Source organism: Hylobates moloch, unplaced genomic scaffold (assembly GCF_009828535.3).
Source record: "Hylobates moloch isolate HMO894 unplaced genomic scaffold, HMol_V3 SCAFFOLD_1, whole genome shotgun sequence".
In the NCBI taxonomy this organism is placed as follows: domain Eukaryota; kingdom Metazoa; phylum Chordata; class Mammalia; order Primates; family Hylobatidae; genus Hylobates; species Hylobates moloch.
The window spans coordinates 67,786,803-67,813,850 of NW_026652276.1; the positions used below are offsets into that span (position 1 = coordinate 67,786,803).

The window sequence follows — 27,048 nt, forward strand, 5'->3', positions numbered from 1 at the left end:
GTGGGCAAATTGTGAGGGAGGTAGATAGTTCTTTAATCTCTGTAGCTATCTTATTTAGAAATTAAAATGGGAGGCAGGTTTGCTTGGCATAGTTCCCAGCTTGACTTTTCCCTTAGCTTAGTGATTTTGGGGTCTCGAGGTTTATTTTCCTTTCACATCGCCAAAATGCATGTTGAATATTTCTCATGCATTTCAGTGATAACATAACAACCCCAATGGAAGGTAAGATTTATTTTATCCTAGAAACCATGGTGTTGGAGAAATCCTGGCTGTCATAAAAGGATGCTGGATTTCAAAGGTGGACGCCATGCCAGGCATCGGAATGCGAATGTGTGCTCTGGCTGAGCCACTGTCCCACCCATTCCACATCTGGGACAGTCAAGCTTCTCATCAGTGATTCCCAGACATGGAGACTTTATGTAAAATATTTAAAATAATTTTTTCAGGTACAAACATGAGGTTTCCAATGTCTTACTTTGCTAAGTATAAACAGTTTCTTAAATCATTCATTTATTATGATAATCGTTTTAAGGAAAAAATGAAATTTTAATACCAAAAAGTAGAAAGATCATAATCTCTAATAAAAAACAGTTCTTTTGGTTGAATGCATGTTAACTAATCTTAGATCACTTATAGAATCTCAGAGATTTTTCCAAATCAGACCCCTCATTTTGCAGAAGACTGGGGCTGAAATGTGTAAACCAAGGCAAGCTAATTATCTCTGCAGGTAGGTAAGTGGCTTGTCCTGAATCATTCTAACAACCAACCAAGGTGCAGCCAAGAACCTCAGCAAGCACCTGTAGCCCCTCACCTACCACTGCCCAGTCAGGCCACACGCAGGGCCTCCTTTGGGCCATGGTAATGCACCTCCTCCCCTTAGAAGAAAACAGTAGCTGGCCTTACTGGACTTACCTGTCTATCTGAGGACAAGCTTTACTTTTATAGGATTCTGTGTAGGTCCTGGCTTAGCAAAGATGATATATATTCAGCATTGTGAATATATGTCACAGAATTCTTAATAACCAAGGTTAGGGGAATGAGCGAAACACTAGAAAATAAAGCTGCTTAGAGATTAACTGGGAGATATTGGAGCCTTTTGGAGCCATCATTGAGCTTCAAAGTCCGTTGTGACCAACCCCTAGACCAGAGGTCCTCCACTCGGAGCGATTTGGTTGTCACAACCTACTGGGGGCTGGGAGTGTTACTGACATCTAGTGGCCAGAGGCCAGGGATGCTGCTAAACATCCTACAACGCACAGGACAAAGCCAAAACCAAGCATTGTCCTGCCCAAAATATTAAAATGCCCTTGAACAAGTAATTTTTTTTTTTTTTTGCCTTGTAGTATGTGAGAACTATCAAGAAATCAGGTCCCCGGGGTCAGGGGCCAGAGTGGAAACTAGCTGATGCCCAAACCTGTGGGAGGGAATTATGGGGTGAAAAGAAACTCTCGCATCCAGCAGAGGGAAAAGGGGGACAGAAGAGAGGTGTCCAGTGCGTGCCTCATGGCCACCACCCTTTACTCTCTTTCTCCCACTTCTGGACCCAGCCACGTGGCTTGGTTGTTTGGGCAGTAGGGGAATTTGTGGCATTGGCCTTGTGGTGCTCAAGGGAGGAAGGGGAAAGAGGGATCAGGCAACTGACCCTCCTTGCTGGGAGCAGCGCTTCTCTTCTCTCCTGGCCACAAGGTGGACAGCACAGAACAAGAGCTTGCAGTTGTCTCATGCTTAACTTTTTCCAAAGGCTTTCCAACTGCCTCTTCCACATAGTCATCTCCACACATCCAAGCCCTCTGATTTCCAGAAGAGGCCAAGGTTGGAATTTGCTTCCTCTTACTCCAGGACTAATATTAGAAAGGATATGAGTCCTCCTTTGCCTATAAGGGTCTGGGCCCTGTCCTCCGTGGTCCCCAAGTTCGAGACGCAGGGAGTTCTTGCAGCTATCAGTCAGGCAGCAAGAGGCATTCACTCTGTGGAACAGGGGCTCACTCGGCTCACAGCGTGGACTCTGCTCAACACAGCCCATTGATGAGGCCAAAATGTGCTCTGAGCACAGCCTTGGCCTGACCCTTTGCGGCACATTTCACTCCGCACTTCAGCACCCGCGAGAGCTAGGCACAACCATTGTTCCAATTTTAACAGATGAGAAATTAAGGCTTGGAACAGTTAGGGATCTGTGCAGGTCTCACGGCCACACCTTGCTCCAGGTGAGGGAGCCAGGGTGTGAACTCGGCAGTCTGGCTCCTGCTGAACTATGGCCCCAAGGTGTGAGGCTGTGAGGGGCCCACAGTGGCCCAAGCCTGGGCTGGAGAGCACAGATAGCAAGCGCTGAATAGCACTTACCACCCAAAGCACTTAAGCATGCCCTGACCCTACAAGGTAAGGGTTTATAGATGACAAAGTAAGCATAAGGAGTGACAAAGTGCCCAGAGTGACACAGTTAGTAATGCCAGAGATGTCAGTGCTTTTTCATCAGCGTTTCTTGACCTTTAATGTGCATGCATGTGATCACCTAGGGATCTTGTTAAATTGCAGATCCAGGCTCAGCCAGTCTGGGGTATCGCCCAAAACCCTGCATTTCCAGCAAGCTTCACCGTGATGCCAATGCTGCTGGTCTGTGGGCCATGAGTCGAGCAGCCAGGCTTTACGCTATCTTTGCCTCTTGGTAGTTCAGCTGCCTTTTTATCCTCAATTAGCCTCTCCCAAATAGCTCCATGTGTTAACAGTAATAATTTCAGCTAATATCTATTGAGTGCTTACCGAATATCAGGCCCTGTATTAAGAGCTTTATATGGATTATCTCTTTGATTAAATGAGGTAGGATACAGTTATTGTCCCCATTTTATTTTTTCCCATTTTTCATTTACTAAAAATGTTGATTATAGAACAGCAGCATCACAGTCATGATATCAAGTAGTCAGCTTATTTAATATAGCAGTGTAATATTATACTAAAGATTAGCTATTACTCAGTGAATACTGGTATTGTCTCCATTTTACACATGAAGCAACTGAGGCTCAGAGAATTTAAAGAAATTGCTGAAGGTCACAAAGCCAGCAAGTGGCAGAGCTGGTCCCATTTGTCTTTGCAGGGAAGTAGGGCATTGCTAGCTCATTTTGTATATGGGTAATAACTAGGTGGAGAGATTATTCAATGTTTTAAGGCAAGCCCTGGAATCCATCTGGTTCTCATAACACAAAACCTTTTCTGTCTCTCCCTCCCTAACCATTAGCAAATGATTCCAGTAAGAGATGTCTTCCCAAGCTAGTAGTCTCAGACAGATCTGACAGAGTTCTTAGCCAACCCATCATCATCCCCAGAGACTTGAACTAACTTTCTTAGCAAAGCTGTCTCCCTTTTCAAAGTCCATTATCCTGGTTAGAATCCCTGGAGGCCTGCAGCATCTCAGGGACGTAATCAGAAACCTGCCCTGCTCCTAGAAAGACACCTCCATTGCAGACAGGGAGCGCATCTCTCCAGAGATATTATCAGTAACTTAATCAGTGGCAGGAGTGCCAGGTACGTCAAGCCCAAGACCTGATTTGAACTCTCAGTAATTCTGTGCAAAAATCCACAAGGCATGACTTGTTTTCCTGTCCCCAGCCCCTTATTCCTCTCTTCCCCCGACTCCTCTCAGGAACTGTGCTGCTCCCTCTTTATTGCAGGCTCCTCTCTTAATTTCTCAAACTTGCTTTCCAGAAAGGATCTCTTGTATACTAAGCCCCTGCAAGAGCATCAATTAAAAAGAGCTTCAGTTAACAAGAGCATCAGTTAAGCCAGGTACTGTGAATGGGAATGGATGACTCAGACTAAGAAACTTCTGGCCTTGGGGAGTTTCTAGTTTAGTGGGGGTAACAGATGTGGAAAGAATTTCAGTAGAAGGAGGTAGCTTCTCAAGTGTAGGCACATCAGTAGCACTACGGGAGCCCAGAGGGCTTCTCAGAAGAGATGACGTCACCGGTGAATTCTGAAGACTGGGTCAGAGGCAGCCAGTAGGAAAGGCATTCCAAGCACAAGGAACAGCGTGAGCAAAAGCACAGAGGAATGAAAACAGCTTTGGATGTGCAGAAGCAGTTCTGTACTTGGTGGTGTAAGTATAGTTCTATACTTGGCTGAGGACAAGCTGAGAGAACAAAATAGGGTCAAGGAAAGCAGTGAATGCCACATCAAGGAACATGGGCTTGCTTCTCCAGGCAGTTGTTCTCAAACCATGCCTCAGGGTCCATTGTGGAAGGCCAGGCATTTGAGCTTCTACCTCCAGCCCTCCCTGCCCTTCCAGGAGCAGCTCTGCCTTCATCTGCTTTAGGTATTGGGTGCTCTACATCATATTGTGTTAAGAAAGTTTCCTGTGGCCAAAAGACATGTGGAACCACTGTTGTACCTGATGGGACACCATGTCAAAGGAACTCAGGATTTCAAGGATCAGGGAGAGTTTGCACTGGTGGTTTTCTCCCTCTAGGTGGGTACCATGGGGAGCATTCTCTCTCTACAGGCCCAGAAGTGGCCGTTTTGTTTCCCAGTTCCATTCTGTGATGAGTGAGAAGGCAGGAGCTGCTTCCTTCCTCCCAGGAAGTCAGACCCTCTGGCCCAGCTGGTCCCTCCAGCCCCTTTGGGTCCATTCTCTCCAGTTTAGCCCTCAGGTCTTATCACTCCGGTGATCCTTAACAAGAAACTGGGCTTATACGTATTGACAGCCCACACTGTGCTATAGAACTGACCTTGCTGCTGACATCTATTGTTTTAAAGCTTGCTGGGCTTCCCCATTTGCCCACCACTCCTTACCTCATTTACTAACTGCCTGTTTAAGCCATTCTTTTTTTCCTCTCCTGCAAGAGGACCTTGCTCCCAGCGTACCACGCCTGCCTCTCTAGCCTGCCTGTCATTTGATCAGGTCACGAAATGTCCAGTTCATATAAGTCCTCCACAGAAACTGAGTCCCTCAGCCCCCATCCATCAGGAATGCTGCTCTGCCCAACCCCTTCCTCTCATGCTGCCTGGCTGGTGCTGCCTGGATCCAGGAAGGCAGCCTCAGTAACTCATCCTCCAGCACCACTTTCTGAGGGCGCTCATCACTACAACGCCTGGGAATCACCAAGCCATAGGAAGTCTACTTTTTTTTTTCCTCCATAGGAAAGCACTAGTCCAGAGAGCTCCAAACATTTTGAATGTGCATAGTATCACCCTGGCGGGTTGCGCTTGGCCACACTACTGGCCCACATCCCACGCCTGCCAGGGGCAAGCCAGGTGCGGAGCAGCAAGGGGAGTGTGAATGAGCAAGTGCAGGATCCAGCCACTGCAGTGGGGCAGGCAGCTCCAGGTGCTGGCATGCGCGCTGGCTCCCTGCAAGGCTGTGGCTGGACCAGGCGTACTGCAAGTGGCTTCCACTGCGGGCACCAGGGAACACAGTGGTGCCTGGAAGCTTGGAGATGCCAGGACCTGCTGAGCCCCAAAGAGGGCATCACAGCCCTGGCTTGGGTTGCTCCTAGGTCTGGGTTCCCTGAAGGGCTGCAGCTCTTCTCTCCTTCTATCTTCTCTCTTTCTCATTGCCTGCAACGTGGTGACTGGGGGGTCATGTTTTAGCCCTGTTTGTGTTACAGCTCTTTCAGTCCCACCATTTGGCAGGTCACAAGTTCTTTTCCCACATCCAGGAAGAATGAGGTAAGTGGACAACTGAGGGTGAGCAAGTTGAAGGTTGCTTTATTGAGTTAAGTTCCACAAGAATGGAACCCATTTTGCCTGCCACCATGCAGATGAGCACTCCCCAACAAGCTAATGACAGAGCTGGGTTCCACCCGTTTTGGCACTCTCCTCACACTGCTTTGCAATGGCTCTGCTATGGAGGAGGACGCTTTGTGTGAGGAGAGTGCCAGAATGGGTGGAACCCAGCTCTGTCATTAGCTTGTTGGGGAGTGCTCATCTGCATGGTGGCAGGCAAAATGGGTTCCATTCTTGTGGTAACAGCATCTCTGATTTCTTTTGGAACTCCTTCTGCCCCCATCTCAGTGCACATGTTTTGAGTGGGGCAGACACTCCCCATAGTTCTAGGGGGCACATGACTGGGCTGGCCAGTCAGCATATTGCATTCTTCCTGGCTCGAGGATGGGTTCTGGAATGGACACAAGGTCCAGTGTGATTCAGTCCAGGACTGGGGCCAGGAAAGAGAAGCTCTCTCCACTGAGATGACAGGATAACGTAAGCCTGAGTTGCTGAGGCCACCACAAGGAGAGGGCCTGTCTGATGGTGGGGCCCATTCAGAGACAAGCATAATGGAGAATGGGGACCAGTGAGCTGGAGTGATCAAATCCTGATGAGGTCACATAATCGAGGGGTCCAGCCCCATCTAACCTTTGCCTCTGGACTCTTCATGTACATGAGCCAATACATGCCACCTTTTGCTTAAGCTGGTTTGAAATTGGTGGCCCACTCCCTCAGGGCCTCAGTTTCTTCATCTGGCAAGGGAGAGGAGAAAAGCAGATGGCACTCACAAGTTTTTTTCTAGCCCCTTCCTGTTTGAGGCTCAAGTGTATACTTTATTCTTTCTTACTTGCTCTTTGAAGACCATCTTCTGTCCATACTTATTTCCATCTCTGTATTGTTTATATTTTTAATTTTCTGTACATTATGATGCTTTGACATCTTAAAAACCTTTCTGGCTGAGGACAGACTGCTCCTCCTGCTGTGGATAGCCAAATCTTACAGATAGCAAAAGCGCTCAACTGGGAACAACCCTGTGATATGCAAACTAACTAATCCAGAACAATGCCTCTTCTATCTGGCCATATACCCAAAAGGCAATATTCCTCTGCCTTTGCCATCCCAAGAACAGGTACCAGGCAACGAGGAACCATCCCTATAGCTCGGAGCCCTTGGAAATTATTCAAACTAGCCAGGCTTAAACTGCTTCCCTTGCACTGCCCTGCCTTTCCCACTGAAACCCCAAAAAAGGTCATGGCCTAGGCTCTCCCACCCATCCTGTCCCTTCTGCCCCTGACCCACGCTGGTGCTTTCCCATGTGGCCCTGCTGTGCCTCCTGTTTCTAGGATGTGAGATTGTGGTAAACTTTTCCCCTGAACCTCTCCTGATCTCCTCTTGTGGCCACACCTGACTGACCATTACCTAAAAGAATACAAAACAATCTCCTTCTTGGGCTTTCCCTGGGCTGGTGCAGTTGGCAATTTGCCCTAAAAATGAGAAAAGGCAGTTACCCGAAGGAAGAAGCAGGACAAGGGGCTTTCTGTCCTTGGACTATTGAGTGTTAACCACAACAAAAATAAACCAATGCTGTTTGCTTCTTAAGAGGTGCTAGTCCTGTGTGTGCATTTGCATTGCAACAAGTAATTTTTTAAAGAGGATTTGTCCCGTGTTTCTTTACTGATGGATTTTAATTTTTTATCTTCTAAATGTCCACCATAAGGGATCTATTAATATTTATGTTGAGAACCTTCCTGAGGATGAGTTCATCTGAGTCAATGTTAATTGATAGTCTTCTTTGAGTGTGTGTATATATTTTATCCTATTCCATTCCCCATCCCTCAATTTCCTATTATCCTTGGCTCTTCAAAATACTCTTGGAATGTTTTAATTAGTGCCCCCATTACCTTTTAACGAGTTGTCTCACCAGCTGGGCATAGTGGCTCATGCCTGTAATCCCAAAACTTTGGGAGGCCAATGTGGGCAGATCACCTGAGGTCAGCAGTTCAAGACCAGCCTGGCCAACACGGTGAAACCCCATCTCTACTAAAAATACAAAAATTAGCTGGACGCAGTAGCATGCGCCAGTAGTCCCAGCTACTCAGGAGGCTGAGGCTAGAGAATCTCTTGAACCTGGGAGGTAGAGGTTGCAGTGAGCCGAGATCATGCCACTGCACTCCAGCCTGAGCGACAGAGAGAGATTCGGTTTCAAAAAAAAAAAAAGAGTTGTCCCCAGATCACTCATATTTTAACTGCATCTTCACACAGCACAAAAAAGCTAATTGATAAATATCAATTAGCACAGTAAAGTAAATGCAACCTTTCCTGACCTCTCCCATGTCTTCCCCTCCAGCAGGGTTAAAGCATGAAAGCAACTGTTCAAAAACACTCCAATTTGCACAGGGAGTCCCTGTGAATGTAGCCATCAGGAGGGAAAGGCCCGCCTTGAGCCAACTGGGTTCACCCATTTCTTGGCTATTGTATTGTTTCCACTTCTCCTCGGGCCCTCCAGCTGCACTGCGTTCTCTCCTAAGTAAGGCTCCTGGATCCTTGTAATGGGTGGAGAACAACCTCTGGAACACCTTGTGCCTTTGGCAGCCCCTCAGGTCTTCAGCGGACACCTTCATTCATACCTGACCAGTGAGCAATGACAGGCATCAGAAGGCAGGAGCAAAACGGACACCTTTCATGTCATTAAGTCCATTCTCCAGATAAAATAAAACCTGCAGCCCACATGGGCTTCCTGACACACCTACCCTGGATCTGCCAGTTATGAGTTTAAACCCCTGTACCTTTCTCACTGGTCCAAAGGTAAGGAGGACCAAGAATCAATGATTGGATCAAACACCTCTGGGGGTATGCTTCCTGTCACCACCCCTCCCTGCCCACAATCCTGGAAACTCAGGATTAACTGCCTTTCAGTTCCTCTTTTATATTAAGGAACCATGGTATCCCATTCCCAAGAAAGTCCCATTAGGGAGGAGCTGTGCCTGCCCAAGCCAGATGTTTTCCATTCACCCCTCCAGGCCACTGTCACCATTCTCCACCTGTCCCAGGCCAGGGAGGCTGATCTGCATGGACAGCGTTGTGGGTTTCCTGTCCTCTGGCTCCTGAGTGAGCTCACATGATGGGTGAGCTGGCGGGAGAGGAATAAAGTCAGGGTATTTACCCCTTTTTCCCTCATTCCACTGGGTCACCATGGCTTGTCATCATTCTTGCCTTATCTAGGGTTGCAATTCCTAGAGCTGAAGCCACCCTCCCCAAGTTCTGGTTCACATCCTCTCTTCTTCAGGCCCAGGGTGGTAATGGCCCCCTGCCGTTCTAGCTCTGCAGCATGGCACCATCCCTTGTTCCTTTCTCTACACTCCTTTGTAAACAATTTCTTTACTAATCTTTCCTATAGCACCTCATTTGAGAAGCTTTCTGTTTCCTGATGGAGACTGCCTGCTAAACAATCCAAACAGTAGCTTTAGTTAGCCACTTTTTGGTTCCTAATGTGATACTAACAGGAAAATGGGTGAGAGTACTGGACAATGATGATGATAGTGATGGTAGCAACAAACAATGAGCTTTTCTTGAGTGTTTATTAAAGTCAGACACTATTTGTATTATTTGACATGCGTTAACTTACTTTAAGCCCACGACCCCTTAGTGAAGAGCAAGGAAGGAAGCCTCTAAGATGACCTCAATCAACAGGGCGAGCTGATATTCATATTTATGTGCCACACTCTTACCTTAAGTGTGGGTTGTATTTAGAGACTTGCTTCTAATGAGCAGAACATAGCACAGTGATGTGATGTCACTTTCAAGTTAGGTTACAAAAAGACTGTGGCTTCCATCTCACGTGTCCCCTCTTGCTCAGTCACTCTGAGGGAAAACAGTTGCCATGTTGTGAGCTGCCCCAGGGAGACATCCACATGGCAAGGAACTGCTCTCTCCAGCCAACAGCCAGTGAAGACCTGAATGTTGAAACAGCCATGCAAGTGAACTGGAAAGTAGCTCATCCTCCAGTCAAGCCTTGAGACTTGGCTAGCACCTTGACTGCAGCCTTGTGAGAGATCCTGAACCAAAAACACCCAGCTTAGTTACCAGATTCCTAACCCACAGACACTAGGAGACAATAAGTGTGTAAGTCACAAGTTTTAGAGTAGTTTGTTACACAGCAACACAAAATGAATCAAAGGGGGATGCCATTATTATTGTCCTCGTTACAGATACAGAAACTAAGGCTTAGATACCTGCCCTAGATCACACTGGAAATCAAAAAGGCAAGATTGGTAGCCAGACAACCTCACTGAGCATTGATGCACTTAACCATTGCACATGAAACAGTCTATGAGGGAATTTCTTTATAAGAATTAGCTACTTACGCTTTTGTATATTGTCATTGGAAGTACAGACTGGTACCAACATTTTGGAGAGCAATTTAGTAGTATCTATCAAAAAGTGCAAACACTTCCATCTTGCAATTCTGACTAGCTAATGGAAGTTACTTCTGTGAGTCAGGACACTAAGAAGAATGTAGATGCATGAGCATTTAAGAGCATGAGTGTTTATTATGCATTTTTAAAAGACAAATAACTGGAAGTAACATAAATGTCCACTAAGAGGGGCTTTGATTGAATTATGACACATTATACAGTAAAAGACTATGCAGTTCTTAAAAAAGAATGAGGTTGATTTATATTTAGAGAAATGGAAAGACAACCCTTGTTACCTGTGGTAGGCAAAATTCTAAGATTTTCATCCCCTGGTGTACGCACACTTTCTCTCACTTGTTCAATCAAACACTGATCTAGATGCTGCTGTGAAGGGATTTTGTAGATGTGATTGGGGCTGCACTTAAGATAGGGAGATTATCTTCAATGGGCCTAGTGTAATCAGCTGAGACCTTAAAAGGAACTAGGCTCTTCCAGGCAAAAGAGACTAGAAGTATGAGAGGGATTCCACATGAGGGAGATTCTCTGTTGCTGGCTTTGAAGACGAAAGCCATGTTGCAAGGAATGCAGGTGGCTTCTAGGAGCTGAGAGCAGTCCCACAGGTGACAGCCAACAAGGTGACAGGGTCCTCAGTCCCACTACCATGAAGAATTGAATTCACAGGGGCCAGTGACCTGAATGAGCTTGGAAGTGGATTGTTTTCTCCAGCACCTCCACATAAGAACTCAGCCCACTTGTGATACCTGTGAACTGAATCACACCATGTCCTGACTTCTACAGAGCCATGAAATAATAAATGGATGTTGTCTTGAGCTGCTAAATTTGTGGTAATTTGTTACACAGCAACAGGAAATGATTGCAATAGATTATTTAGCGGAAAAAGAAAAATAAATTAGAAGAAGAAGATGTCCAATATAATCACATTCACCTGGCTTTCATTAAATATTTGTTGATTAAGAAAAATAAAAATACATAGAAAAAAAGACACAGGGAAGAATATATATCCTACCATTAGAGGTTATCTCTGGTGAATGGGATTGCAGGAGACTCACTTTCTACATTTTATGCTTATGGAATATTTGAATTGTTTAGAATGAGAACTATTTTTAGTAAGGGAAGAAAATGATACAGTGAAAATATTTACTAAATTTGCTATCTCAGACTAAAGTTTAAATTTTGTCTTGTTCAACTCTTACTGTCTTAAGTCTTTTTTGGAATAGGGTGTAGTGTAAATAAGTAAAATATTTAGCTCTCAAGAGCTCAGTCCTTTCAGTTTTGGATATATCTATTAAATATATGCTGAGCATTTTTTAGGTGCAAAGCAGCTTCCTTCCTTCCTTCCTTCCTTCCCAACACATCCTGATTCTTCACAGTATCCCTGGCCTAGCATGGTGCTGTCGTCCCACATAGCATTCCATTTCCTCCCTGCATTGATGCAGAAAAGAAAACCCAGGCTGGTAAACAGCCTTTAGCCAGATCTACCTGAACCTCAACAATTCTTTCCAACGATAGAAACAATATTTTTTTATTTTGCTATTTGGCACCAAGGAATTTGGATGCCAGTCAATTCAGGTCATTCACACCAGCAGAAGCTCAAAAGACGGAACAAAAATAGGAAGTAAAGCCAAGAGACAGTATTAAATAGTGGTTAAAACAAGAGTGTTAGCATCAAAATAATCTGGATTTAGAAGGTCACAAGCTGAGTGGTCTTGGGAAGGTTACCTAAGCTCTCTGAGTCACAGTTTTCTCATCTGTAAAATGAGGACAAATACCTAAATCACAAAGTTACTGTAAGAATTCAATGAGGTACTCTGTAAAAGCATCTCACTTATTCATCAAGTGGTAATGAATACTGAGAATGTGCTGGAGCTGGGAAGACTGCGGTGAGCCAGGCAGGCAGGTCCCTTTGCCTACTCTCTCCCTCTAGACTGGGGCTACTATCTACTGGGGAACAAGTAATTACAATTTAAAAAAATGCTTGTTATAAGAGGGGAAGTTCTAAGGCACCACTAAGCTAATTTAGAGGTCAAAGTAAGTCCCATAATGATAGTTATGAAATGGTAAGCAAATATATGTATTTAATGATATTGTGCCCTGCTTAGTTTGTCCTAGTTTTGCATCTCAACATCCTTCTATCTACCTCACTTCTCCCTTTTCCCCAAGATCACTGTAACATTTCTAGCCTAGCTTAGTCTTCAAGCAGCATTCATTAAGTCATTTTTTCTTATTAACTCATTCATATCAAAGTATACATGACTACAAAGGTTTAGCATAATACTTTTGCATGCTACTAACTGCAATGTCTTCATTTTAAGCTGAAATTTGACATCACCTAAGGGAACAAGGTATCTGTTGAAGAATTTCAGGGTTTGATATTTTTTACCTTTAATTTTTTAACTTTTTAAAATAATTTCAGACTTACAATTAAGTTGCAAAAACAGTAAAAATGTTTCCATATACACTTCACCTAGCTTCCTCAAATGTCCACATCTTGCATAACCATAGGCAACTTACTGAAACTGTCAGAGGCATGTGAACCAGAGCAACGCCACCTTAAATAGGAGCTGGGTAAAACGAGGCTGAGACCTACTGGGCTGCATTCCCAGACAGTTAAGGCATTCTAACTCACAGAACGAGATAGGAGGTCAGCACAAGATACAGGTCATAAAGACCTTGTTGATAAAACAGGTTGCAGTAAAGACGCCGGCTAAAACCCACCAAAACCAAGACGGCCAAGAGAGTGACTTCTGATGGTCCTCACTGCTACACTCCCACCATCACCATGACAGTTTACAAATGCCATGGCAACATCAAGAGGTTACCCTATATGGCCTAAAAAGGAGAGGCATGAATAATTCACCCCTTGTTTAGCATAGCATCAAGAAATAACCATAAAAATGGACAACCAGCAGCCCTCAGGGCTGCTCTGTCTATGGAGTAGCCATTCTTTTATTTCTTTACCCTCTTAATAAACTTGCTTTCACTTTACCCTGTGAACTCACCCTGAATTCTTTCTTGAGCGAGATCCAAGAACCCTCTCTTGGGGTCTGGATTGGATCCCCTTTCCTGTAACAAAACCAGAAAACTACCACTGATAAAATACTATTTAGGTTTTGACCTGATTGAGAGAACTGTTAAAAATTTGAAGGGAGAGAAGCAGGGCCATTTTTGACAACTGATAACTGGCCTTATGAGTGATTTAAAACAGTAGACAGTTCAGAACACAATTTATTTTTGGCTTTCAATGGAAATGAAGGGGGAAGTATTTTACCTTCCCAATTTTCTTTTGTGTATATCAACATTGAAATTCCCACAGATTCCTGAGAGACACAAACTCAAGAGAGTCCTTATCTCAACAAACATTTAATCAATTTCGTACAAGGTACTAGGAGCTCTGCTGAACACTAGGGAACCAAAGATAAGATTCCCTATTCACTTGCGTGCCAGTACTCTGCCCATCTTTAGGGAGATTATCCCATTTAATGCTTACAACAATCCCAGGACGTAGGAAATATTGTTATCCCTATTTTACTGGAGCAAAAAATTGAGGCTTGGAGAACTAGTAAGGGGACCAGGCAGCTCCTGGGTTTAATTTCCTTGCTAACCACAGTTAGTGCTACCGATATGCTTTCAAGTCTGGAGTAATATATTTATATATTAAACTGCTTGTCTTCATTTTATATAAAACATAATATATGCGTATTACCATAGAAATGGTTTAAAAAGAAAGGCAAATAGTTAATAGACCTTAAAAAGATGGGTACATTTAGACAAAAATTTGCCAATGGGAAGAGTTTCCCATGTTACTAAATGTCTTTCCCAGAGAGGTCATTGTATCTGTTAAAAGCATATCAAGATACACGCGTGCACACTGGAGTGGTACAGAAGCAGAGAAAGCCGGGAGTTAAGGTCCCTCAGCATGGTGTAACAATTCCGAAGTGCATCTATTTGTAACCACCCAGTGGGTTCACCTTGCCAGCTGCCTAGACAGAGCTGATTTACCAAGACTGGGAAATTGCAACGGAGAAAGACGGATTCACGCAGAGCCAGCTGTGCGGGAGACCAGAGTTTTATTATTACTAAAATCAGTCTCCCTGAACATTCAGGGATGAGTTTTTAAAGATAATTTGGCAGGTAGGGGCTTGAGAAGTGGGGAGTGCTGATTGGCCAAGTTGGAGATGGAATCACAGGGGGTCGAAGTGAGTTTTTCTTGCTCTTTTCTGTTCCTGGGTGGGATGGGAGAACTGGTTAAGCCAGATTATCATTCTGGGTGGTGTCAGCTGATCCACTGAGTTCAGAGTCCGCAACGTATCTCAAGCACAGATCTTAGGTTTTACAATAGTAATGTTATCCCCAGGAGCAATTTGGGGAGGTTCAGACTCTTGGAGCCAGAGGCTGCATGACCCCTAAACTGTAATTTCTAGTCTTATAGCTAATTTGTTAGTCCTGCAAAGGCAGACTGGTCCCCAGGAAAGAAGGGGATCTTTTCGGGAAAGGGCTATTATCAATTTTGTTTCAGAGTAAAACCAAAAACTGAATTCTTTTCCGACGGCTACGCTCAGGAGTGAACAAGACACTTTAAAGGTTAGAGGGAAGATAGAGTCGGTTGTAGGTCTGATTTCTTTCACTGTCACAATTTCCTCAGTTATAATTTTGCAAAAGCTGTTTTATAGTCTCATCTTTCTGCTTTAATTCAAAGGGATACACAGCCTTGATATTTTAACAATATGATCCGATGGTTATTACACTGAGCAGAACTTTTTGTTGTTATTCCTTTCAAATGCACACTCTCAGTAGCTATAGCGTCTTAGCGAGTGAATGTTAACTTTTCTTTGGGGCCTGGAGGTGGCAGCTCTCAGAGCCGGTCAGAACCCCCTGATGAGCAGGAGTTAGCTAGGGCAATGGAGTAGAGCTTCAGTTTTCTCCACGTTTGCTGTGGATCCTACCGTATTTAAGGAAGTGGGTGGCTGATGATAAATCCATCCCCATTGGCAGCAAAACGACTCAATTCCAACCGACTTGTGAGGAGAGGCAGCATCTTTCCGAGGGAAGAGCAGCACGTTGTCCCCACATAGTGGGCAGGAGTCAGATGCGTGTGGACCTTGGGCCGCTGTGGGGTTCACCCAGATTTTAAATCAATTTTTAAAAATGAATTTGAATTTCAGATATCTGAAAGTTGGACCCTCTTTTTTTGAGAGCAGACGGGAAAGCGTGGGAAAAGGCGTTCCTTCCGGCTCGAAGAGAGGGAATACCCCCACCCGATCCCCCCCGCCAGCAGCCGCAAGAAGGTGGAGAAGATTCAAGAGTTGGGGGGAAGGCCCTGGGCTAGACTCCCCTTCCAGTTCCCGCTCCTCTGCAAACTCCTGTCCTCTTGCCTCGGTCCCCTCGCGCGCAGGGGAGCGGGACGGAGGAAACTGCGGACTCCAGCCCCGACCATCCCGCCCCGCCGCGCTCCTCTGCGGGCCGAAGCTGCCAGCGCGGAGCCCCATTGCCGGCGGGGCAGGCGGGCGCGCGGAGGGCAGGGCGCGGGCCGGCGGGGCCTCGCGGCGCGTCCACATGTGGCGGGGCGGCGGGGGGGCCGCGGCGCCGGGGGGGAGGGCCCACATCTCGGCGAAGTTCCCGGATGGTCGCAGCCTCCCGGCGCTGAGCGCTTTTCCTGCCCGCCCGGCTCAGCCCTGCGAACCCCGGGAGAAGTTTCCCAGAAAAAATGCCCAGCGCGGCGCGGGGCTGTGGAGTCGTCCGGAGCCGCTGCGCGGTAAGGGACGCATCGCCTCTGGCGCGACCCGGGTTCCGGACTCCCGGGGGCCGTGGGGGACGCCGGGAGGGGCTGGGCTCGACGGCGGGGCTCAGAAGCGCCGCTTGGCACCGGTGACGCGGGTGGGGCGGCTGGGGACGTCGAGGCCGCGTCCCCTGCGAGCGATGGGCGCGGGCGCGCGGCCTCGGGAGGGGCGCGATTGCAGGCCAGCGGCCCGCGCGTTCTGCCCCCCGCTGATGGCCCGGGGAGGAAGGGGCCGTGGACAGCCGGGGTCCCGCGCCTCGGGCTGGGCTCACCGCTGGGCTCCGCGCACCCGGGGCCGCCCCGTGGGGCTCGGGACCCACTATCTCCGTAGGTCTTGAGCAGGGGCTTCGCGGCGATGCCCTGGGGCCGCACCTACACCCCAGCTAGGACGGAGGGGGACGTTCGGGCATCCCCCGGGGCCGGCTCAAGCTCTGGCACCGCCCGCCTGCCTCTCTGTGGGAACCATGCCCCTCTCGCGCTCCAGCCGGCCTCCCTCCCGGCGCTCCCGGGCGGCCCGCTCGCCCCAGGTCGGCGTAGACTCGCGCGTTAGGGGTCTGCGTCGACCTTAGAGACATCTCCAGTCCCAGTCAGTGCTTTTCGCGCGGAGTGGGGACGGGGGTTGAGCGGGGGTGCTCCCCCGAACTCTCCAGAGACAGCTTCACTTCAGTCTCGCGTCCCCTACCTTTTTCTACTATAGACACTTTTCTTTTTAAAGAAAGAACTGTTAGCGTTGCGAGTGTCAGGGAAAGCAGCTGACCCAGTCGCTGTGAGCCTTTGTTAATCGCAAAGAGCTCTAAATCAGATCACTGGTGGTTGGTTAGACTTTGAGCTCTTTGCGATTAACAAAGGGTGTGGCTGTGTGAGGAACTGAGCCTGGCGATGTCTTCTGGTCCTGCTTAAATCCCGATGGAATATTCCTTCTTCAGCCGCGGGCTCCTGGCCTTATTCAGTTTTCTGGGAAGCCTCTCAAGTTGGCTCAGTGACCAAGTGGACTTGGTCCCTTTTACTGAAAAGCATGTGTCCGTCCTGCCCCCTGGATCGTCTCTGGACCCCACCCCACTCCCATTCCTCCATCCCTGGCTGCGTGTAGCCCCAGACTCCAGTCTGGTGCAGCCGCAGAGCCCGTGAACAGATTCCACGCTGGGTGGGTTTTCTTTTGCCAGCTTCCCAAAGCAATTTCAAAACAATACTGTAGCTTCATTTTGAGTCGTTGATAGATTTTTCCATCTTCAAAAATGCTCATTTTTGTAATGGATAAAATAACTCTAAGAAATGTTCTACTTCAGTTTATAAACCACCTTTTAAGTTCTTGAGGTGAGAAAACCCTTGCTAGGCTATCAGCACTCTGCCTATTAATCCCTTTGCAGTGCACACAGCACTGCCTTCTACTGTGACTGTGTGTGTCTACCTGCCTGTCAGCCCCACAAGGCTGAGTTTCTCGGGGACCTGGAGGTGCTATAGTCTGCAAATCCCAGCCACCTGTGAGAGCCCATTACCTGTTGAATGGAAATATTCAGACTAAACTCTGCAGATGTTATGAAACCAGTTCAGTAGTATTGTCTTCCTCCCTGGGACTTACCCAACCCCTGCCATAACTTTGGCTCCATGAAAACACATCAACTCTTTGAGGTTGTGTGACATAGTGCAAAGAGATTTGTAAGCAAGGTAAGATCAAATTCTGGGATATTTAAAGAGAATGAGACTTTCCCCCTGGGGGGATTCATGCCTCCTTCTATTTGTTCATTTTAAAATTGTCTGTAATGTGTTCAACCACTTTCTGGTGCCCTTAGGCATATCATTACAATTTGAGCCTCACTTATCTCATCCAAGAAATGGGCTTGATAATCTTTGCTCTACATCTACTACAGGGTATGAGGATCAAGTAGGATAATGGAGTGTGAAGGAAGCAGCAAAAAGCAGTATGATACAGGGGCCATCCAGATACCATGCGGTGTGTAGCACCAAGACACGAAAGCTATAATGAGCAGAAAGGTGGGTGGTGAAGAGAGGGTAGTATGCCCTGACCTTGTACATTTACTGTCTCAGGTGCTATGGCCAGGCATGAGACCCTTTTAGCAGACAGTATTCATTACTGGGACTGTGTCATTGTCTTTGCTATTTCAAGGTGTTCCTAACTATGGTTGTAATTTTAGGAACATAGTTAGTTTCCATAACACATACTGAGAGAATAAATGAAACAAAAGTGCCTTTTATTTGTTGCTATAACCCCTTCACTTTTAAGCATCTGATATTTGTCATTTTACCTCCCAGGGCTGTAGTCTTCCTGAAGCCTTCCCTCCAGTGTGGTCTACTGAATTCTTAATGGTTTCCACACAGAGCTCTCTCTGCTGCTGTTTCCCAGCAAGCCACAATTATACCATGGTTCTTGAAGGCTGGGTAGGCTTATTTATCCCTTGTGGCTAGCAGGGACCCATGTCGAATCAGGTCACAGTTGGAATCAAGCCAGATACTCATTGAGCATTGTGGGTCCCTGCTAGAGGTTATAGCTATACTCTGTGCTAGGTAAGGGTAGAAAGGAAGATGTAGCTCAGAAAGAGATGAAGTCTGCGCCCGAATGCTTACTTTCTGGTAGAGATGAGACATGGTTTCAAACAGCAGGTATGCAGGCAGAATTTGGTAAATAAGGTAAAAAAGGTACAGACCAAATACAGGGAATTCAGAGGAGTCCAGCTGGATGGAGGCACTCTTTCATTCGTTTGTCCACTTAACAAATATTTATTAAGTGTTTACTGTGTGCCAGGCATCGAAAGATTAATCAGCACATTCACATCGTGTCCCACCATCTCTTCTCCAACTGAGGAACAGTTTAGGCTTCACCTCCCTGTGACAGATGAATACTTCCTCACTCAGCTCTAACTTTTGTTCCCTAGGGCGGACAGTTGTCAGTTGTTCCTCACTCTGTAGGTATTATGGTCAGGTTGAAATAACTTAAGTCTGTCCCTTGTATAGTTTTGAGTAATGAAAACTCTAGGTGTACCAAAGCCCCCAGAATATCTTCAGTTAGTTGAGTGATGCTATTCTGCTTAACACACTTTAACTAGTATGCTAATCCTTAGCCATGGGTGTGACGAGAAGTTTATAAAGGTGTGATTCTATAAGTCTGCAGTAAGGCCCAGGAATCCATTTTTTGAGAGCTTCCCCAGGTGATGCTGATGTGCTACCAGAGGGCAGTTTCCTAATGGGTAAAGCATGGGCCAGTCCCAACACTGTCTTTTACAAATTCTTTGTGTCTTCACCTTCTTTTTTTTGAGACAAATTTTTGCTCTGTCGCTCAGGCTGGAGTGCAATGGCATGATCTCAGCTCACTGCAACCCCTGCCTCCCAGGTTCAAGTGATTCTTCTGCCTCAGCCTCCCAAGTAGCTGGGATTATAGGAGTGTGCACCACGCCCAGCTAATTTTTGTATTTTTAGTAGAGATGGTGTTTCACCATGTTGGTCAGGCTGGTCTCAAACTCCCGACCTCGTGATCGGCCTACCTCAGCCTCCCAAAGTGCTGGGATTACAGCCATAAGCCACCGCACCCGGCCCTGTATCTTCAATTTTGAAATGAGAGTAACACCCCTTCCGTAAAAGGATTGTTCTAAGGGTCAGATGAGGTGATGTATGTGAATTACTTAGCAGATTGGCTGGGACAGTGTCACTGCTCAGTATTTGTGGACTATTATTATTATTAGCATTAGCATTACATTTATCAGTGTTAGCCTGAACAAAATACTGTTGGCATTTCTTTCTCCATAGTAAATACCAAAAAAGCCTAAACACAGGAACTGCTTTCGATGTAAATTAACATAGAACAATAACCCATTAGCTGTCTGTAGTTTACCGAGTGTTTCATGTCAGTCATCTCATGTTTTAACAGCCCCCAAGGAGAGATCTCACTGAAAAGAATCTTAGTATTGAGGCACTGCCAGCCCGCAGTATCTGCTTACCCAGTAAAACCTACTCTGTTGAGGTTGTCCGGACAGATAAAGGATGAGGAAGCAAAAACCAGACTTGTCACTTTTCCTGGGCCTTTGACACTGGGAAATACCAGTTTAATGTGTTGTGGCAGCCACACAGTGGCCATCATCAGTGTAGAGATGACAGTAGATTAGACTGCATGAGATGTCTGATGTAAAACACCCAATAACACTTGGCCCCAGGCCAGGCTGCTTTGGTCACAACTACAGTACTCATGCCATGGGGTGAGGGTACCACTGCTTCTTCTCGTGGCCAGGGATCAGAAACTTTTGAGTCCTAGGATGCATGCTCAGCATTACAGAGATTGCAGGTCACAAATATTTGTTGAGAAGTCAAAAATGATAGACTAGGCTAATAGTCAATGAAATAAAAATGTAGCTAAACAGGAGATACAATTAGCTACAATGTTTGTTAGCCTTGATAAGCAGGGTTCACATTGGAGAAACATGTTGCTATGTAACATTTTAGCATTGCTTACTATGGGTATATATATTTTTCTTCTTCTAATAAGCCATCTTTCCAGCATAACTAAATTTCTTCTTTTAATTTCCTTTTCTCTCTCAATTATATTAATTTAAGTGAATGAAATTCTTCAAAACTTTCTATGATCTGGCCCAAACATTTAAAAATATCTTTCTTTCCTTTCTTTCTTCCTTTTATTCTCTCTCCCTCTTTCCCTTTCTTTAACATTATCACTTACTATATGTTATTTGAGTCATTTGATATTCACTTACCCTGAGAGGTAAGTTCTGTTTATTTATGTGGAACCTGAGGCTTAGAGAACTTAGGTAACTTGCCCAAGGTCCCACAGTTAGTGACAGAACTAGTATTCAAACATGGAGCAGTCTGATTCCAAGCATCGCACCTTTAACCTTTAATTTCACCATCAGCCTTATTATGCACTACTTTTCATATACTGGGTTCCAGCTAAACTGCACTTTCCTTTCGTATGCTGTTGCATTGCCATTCCTCCTCTCCACACTGCCCCTTCTCTTCATTTGTTTGTTGAATGCTATAAGAATCTTCAGATTGGTCAGGATTACTTGCGGAAAAGTCGAAATAATAGACTTTGCTAATACTCAGTAAAAGAAGAATGTTGCTAAAATTAACAGGAGACACAATTACCTACAAATTTCACTAGTTTAGGAGCTTTGATAAGCATGGTTCACGTTGTAAGAACATGCTTCTTAACAAGAGCCAAAATGTTCTCTTCTCCATTTGCTGATTCTGCCTTCTCTTAGTTTCGCCATTGTTCTGTACTTCACCTGTGGCTTGAAATTCACCCTGTCCTGTATTGCAGTCACTTGCAGGTATCTCTTCTTCCTTGTTAGATGGTAAGCTCTTTCAAGACAATCACTTTTTTAAAAATCCTTTTGTATTTTCTCAAAACAGTAGATTCTTGTATAGTAGGTTGTCAATGTTTGTTAAAGGATGGTTTATTTCTTCCACTCTGTAAGATTTGAGTGAATTTTTCATGAAAGCCAAACATATCTTTGTTTTGCAGAAGAGTATCTGGTTTCTGAAGATGCTAGCAAACAAATTTGATCCTAAGAGTGGTCCTTTACGATAAGTGATAGATATATATATAAGATGACTTTTTTTTTTTTGAGACAGTTTCTCACTCTGTCACCTAGGCTGGAGTGCAGTGGTGCCATCAGTTCACTGCAGCCTCGACTTCCCAGGCTCAAATGATCCTCCTACCTTAGCCTCCCAAGTAAGCCGGGATAACAGGTGTGCACCACCATGCCTTGTTTTGTTTTGTTTTCTTTTTTGTGGAAGTGGGGTCTCCCTTTTGTCTTGAATTCCTGGGCTCAAGCGATCTTCCTGCCTTGCCTCCGAAAGGGCTGGGATTACAGGTGTGAGCCATTATACCTGGCCACAATGTGACATTTTAAAATTCATATACATAATTAGCTTTTTATGTATTCCAAATTAAAAAATAACCATGATTCTAATAATTAAGAAGTGGGAAGTTTTGTTCTTGTGGGGAAAGTAGAAGTTATTATTGTAGAACCTAAGAAGTGATATTTCCTGGTCTAATACCTGTATCTGATTCACTTCCACATAAATGAAGTTCAACTCTTTTGCCCAGGAGTTTTGCATCCCTTGCTTTGGGTGAGAAGAGGATAAAACCTAGAAAGAAGTCAAAGCAAGACCGGGTGTGGTGGCTCACTCCTGTAACCCCAGCACTTTGGGAGGCCAAGGTGAGAGGATGGCTTGAGTCCAGGAGTTCAAGAACAGCCTGGGCAACATGGCGAAACTCCATCTCTACACAAAATACAAAAATTAGCTGGATGTCATGGTGCACACCTGTAGTCCCAGCTACTCAGGAGACTGAGATGGATCACTCAAGCCTAGGGAAGTAGAACCATGATTACACCACTGCACTCCATCCTGGGCAACAGAGTGAGACCCTGTCAAAAAAAAAAAGAAAGAAAGGAAGGGAGGGAGGGAGGAAGGAAGGGAGGGAGGGAAGGAGGGAGGAATATCACACTGTATCCCATAAATATGTACAATTATTATATGTTCCTTAAAAATGATAAAAGCAGCCAGGTGCTATGGCTGAGCCCAGGAGTTTGAGACCAGCCTGGGCAACATAGTGGGACCCAATCTCTGCAAAAATACCCCTGCCCCCCCCAAAAAAAAGCCAGGCATGGTGATATGTGCCTGTAGCCCAGCTACTCAGGAGGCTGAGGTGGGAGGATCGCTTGTGCCTGGGAGATTGAGGCTGCAAGTGAGCCATGATCATGCCACTGCACTCCAGCCTGGGGATAGAGTGAGACTCTGTCTCAAAAAATAAATAAATAAATAAAATGAAAGCAAAAAAAAAAAAAAAAAAAGAAAGAAATCAGGTAACCTCTCTTCCCCACACCTTCATGCCCATCCTCCCAACTCTTACGGCCCACCCTCCCACTCCTCCCCTAACACCCCCCTTCTCCCCCACACACAGAGGAAACAAACAAAAGCAACGTCTTGTCTCTTAGAACTTGGAAAAGGTTTTTGTTAACCACAAGTCCAGGTGCTCAGTATTTGTAATTTATAGTCTTTGCTTCTATGTTTTTGCTGAAAATATGACTCTTTATCACTCTTTAAAAATTATATTGTACTGTTGACCAAGCATGGTGGCTCACACCTGTAATCCCAGCACTTTGAGAAGCTGAGGCAGGAGGATCACTTGAACCCAGGAGATCGAGACCAGCTCGGGCAACATAGCAGACGCTGTCTCTACAAAAAATAAAAATTAGCCAGGCATGGTGGCATGTGCCTGTAGTCCTTGCTACTTGGGAAGCTGAGGCGGGAGGATCACTTGAGCCCAGGAGTTTAAGGTTACAGTAAGCTATGATCATGCCACTGCACTCCAGCATAGATGACAGAGCGATACCTGTCTCTAAAAAAAAAATAAGTAGATAAAAATAAAAATTATATTGTAGTTGTAAATTTGTTCAGATTACAAAAGTATATGTACTTGCTATAAAGAAGACAAGTAAAATGGAAATATATAAAGAAAAGTTAATAAATTTTCTCCTATCTCCCTTAAATGCTAACCCTTTGAAGTAATCAATATTATCAATTCCTGAACTTTCTCCTTGCTTTTATAACTTTGTATAAGTATATATGCACATATATAGTTTTTTCTCCTAAAAATAGAATTATATTACATATTAATACATTATGCCACAATTGTGTTTAATATAATAAAGCATCATAGACATTCTCTCCAGAATAAAAAACTCACTTATGGCATGGCTGCTTAATATTCCACAATTTAACTATTCATGTTGTTTCAAGTTTTCTTTTACTACAACAGTTCTTCCTGCAACATCCGTGTGTGTGTGTGTGTGTGTATTTGAACCTGCCAACTAACAGAAGCTTTTTTATTTCTGTCTGTCAGAGTCTCTAAAGCAGTATTAGTTTCCAAAAGCTGTAGTAATTCACAGTCTCACTGACACTATTTGAAAATATCTATTTCCCCGTATCTTTGCCAGCATAATTCATTTTAGAAGTATAAACTTTATGATCTCTTTTTTCCTGTTTTGTTTCAAGTTTTCTTTAGGGGAGCACTTGTCACTGTCTCTACATTAAAAAAATTCACTTATTTGAATTATTCTTGCCTGTCTTTTCCTTAATTTTATAATTTCTTAATCATAATACATATGATTTATCTTCTAGAACTGAAAAAGAAAAGTTCATGGCTGGACTTACAGAGCTTAATTGTTCTGTATTGAAATAAAACAAAACACTTGATTTCTCTTTATAGTAAAGTAAATGTAGACCTTTCAATTCTAATTTTCCTCTTCTAAAAGTGCATTATTTAAGAAATTGTCTCAGGAAATATAAATGTTTTAATGGGAAAAACAGAAACTTACAAAATACAAAGATGGGAAATTTTAAAGGAGCTTTAAGACTGTAAAGCTGAGTTTCTCTCTTGAATCCAAAAATCTGAAGACAAAGGTTCTTTGAGAGCATTAGTTATAAGTTGTGCTGAATTACATAAAGAGGAAAAAGTGAATCATAGCAGATAGGAATTTAAACCTGGACTGTTGTTGAAAGTCCTTGCGCTCATTGCTTCTGCTTATTTTTCTGGGAGGTGAGTTTAGATTCTGCTTCTCATGTCCTTGCCGTTGCTGAGTTCATTATAAAATTATTTGTGTATGACTCCAGCAGTACATTGGTTAATCAGAAACAGCTGTACAACTGGATTCATTTATAGGAATGGAATAACTAAATCAATCAGCAAAATTTCTTGTATTTGGGTAGGTTGGGCCAACACTGTGCAGCCCAGAATAATAATGCTTTGTAACTAACCTGACACAGATGTCAAAAAGATTGCATTTGGGCAACAGAAGTTGGAACTGAAAATTAAGAAACCTTGTGAATGGTTGATGTCTGCCATAATAAAGTGTTACTCTGTTTTTTTTTTTTTTTTAATGTTAGTGTTTTCAAAGTTAGGAAGATTCACTAAAGGAAGTCCTGTTTTAAAAAGAACATATCAGAGTTTTACCCTCTATGGGCTGGGTCCCTTGTCCAGATCAGTGTCCCCTGAAAGTAAGTGCATACATTCTGCCAAACGTCCAGGATTGAAACAAGCCAAGGGCCCCATGCTGGGAAGAATGCCACAGACCAGGCAGGCAAATGGATGTCTCTGACTAGAGGGAGCCGTGCTGAATCAGGGAGAAGACAGAAGTTCGCAAGCAAGGCTCAGGCTGAAGTTCTGACACAGCATGGTCAGAGGAGTTCCTCGAGATGATGTGTTCTTATGCAGAACCCAGAGGTCCATGGGGGCTGGATGAGTTTACAGAATAAAGCCCTGTTTGTATAGCTCTAAGCAGGCAGTGTTATGGAGACTTCAGTACAATGCGACAGGAGGTCTGATGAGAAAAGGAAAATCTCTAGACCATGAGTCCCCATAGGGGACCCAATCCTAAGGGACCCTGAACTCTCCACCACTTGAAAATACAGGTGGGTTACTTTCAGTACCAGAAATCTGCCTGCCTCAACTAGCAGGTCCAAGTGCCTGGCTTGCTGTGAAGTGGAGCTAACCTTGGTAGGGAGCTGCATTACATTTTAGCCAGTGAGGGGCATAGTGAGGAACCAGGACCAGTTGGCACCTTTTCTCTTGCTGCATACCATGGTTTTGGCACTGGAATTTGTAAAAACTTGCATCTTTTTGAGGCCCCCATATGCTGATGCCTGAAGTCCGATGTCCTCTTGCCCACCTTCACATTGTCCCTGGTTTGGGATGTCCATCAATCCTGACAGATAGTGAAACCATCTTAAAAAATTAAGTTACTGCCGGGCACGGTGGCTCACACCTGTAATCCCAGCACTTTGGGAGGCTGAGGCGGGTGGATCACGAGGTCAGGGGATCGAGACCATGGTGAAACCCCGTCTTTACTAAAAATACAAAAAATTAGATGGGCGCGGTGGCGGGCACCTGTAGTCCCAGCTACTCGGGAGGCTGAGGCAGGAGAATGGCGTGAACCCGGGAGGCGGAGCTTGCAGTGAGCCAAGATCGCGCCACTGCACTCCAGCCTGGGCGACAGCGAGACTCCGTCTCAAAAAAATAAATAAATAAAATAAAAAATTAAGTTACTTTCAGGTTAAGACCTGATATTGACCAGCTCCTTTACTGGATTCCTTGTGCATTGTGTCCTCTGTTAAAGGCAGAAAGGTAACATGAAAAGGGCAGTAAACAAGGAGTTCACCAGTTGTAGTCTAATCCCGGCTTTGTTGCCTAGTAGTCAAGCTGGCCTTGACAACAACACTATGCAGAAGTAGAGTAGAGAATCTGCAGGAACAGGGAGAAGATGGTGGCCAGCATGTCTGTGATGCCTCTGATGGGACACACCATTAACATCTCCACATAAGGTCCATCCTAACAATGCAATCAACGTTGTAACTTGTCATTCAGAGGCCTGAGGAGCCGGAGCCTGATATTTTACCATGCCTGTTTTTGACTCAGTATTTAATAAGGGAAAGACGTATATATCCATCACATTTCTCATTTAGCTAAAATAGTGTATGTGTAATATATAAAGATCAATTTATATTTTAGCAAACTCATGGAGTTCTTCATTTATACTTGAATCTCACTGTATACTTGCTAAAGAAGGAATATTAGCTGAAACACTGAAGTCTTTCTATTGCACCGAGGTTGTTTTTTGTAATAGTATTTGTGGAAATGGGATTTGAGCCAGATGCTGTCCAGGTACACTGGGCAGATTTTATTTACATCCAACAAAAATCACACTACCTCACTATATGTAAGCACACATCGTTTATATTCACTTTTATTCTGTATTAGTGCATAACCTTGAAACCATCTGTCCTCACCATCTATTATTAGTGCAACCCGCCCCCAATAATAATTAAACATTATTTCACATAGGTTATTTTCTATTTCCCTAAGTGTTGGCCAGTCTGAGAAATAAAGGGAAAGAGTACAAAAGAGAGAAATTTTAAAGCTGGGTATCCGGGGGAGACATCACATATTGGCAGGTTCCATGATGCCACTGAAGCAGCAAAACTAGCAAGTTTTTTATTAGTGATTTTCAAAGGGGAGGGAGTGTACGAATAGGGTGTGGGTCACAGAGATCACTTGCTTCACAAGGTAATAAAATATTACAAGGCAAATGGAGGCAGGGCGAGATCACAGGACGG

General features: G+C 44.7%; 1 protein-coding gene across 1 annotated transcript in view; it reads left to right on the top strand.

Annotated features, from left to right (window-relative positions):
* The first annotated feature begins 15,742 nt into the window (after nt 1-15,742).
* Nucleotides 15,743-27,048, top strand: part of WIPF1 (WAS/WASL interacting protein family member 1) — a 124,950-nt gene continuing 113,644 nt past the window's right edge. The window contains exon 1 of the mRNA XM_032755328.2: nt 15,743-15,882. The gene's annotated coding sequence lies outside the window, so the exon portion shown is untranslated. The remainder of the gene's footprint in view (nt 15,883-27,048) is intronic.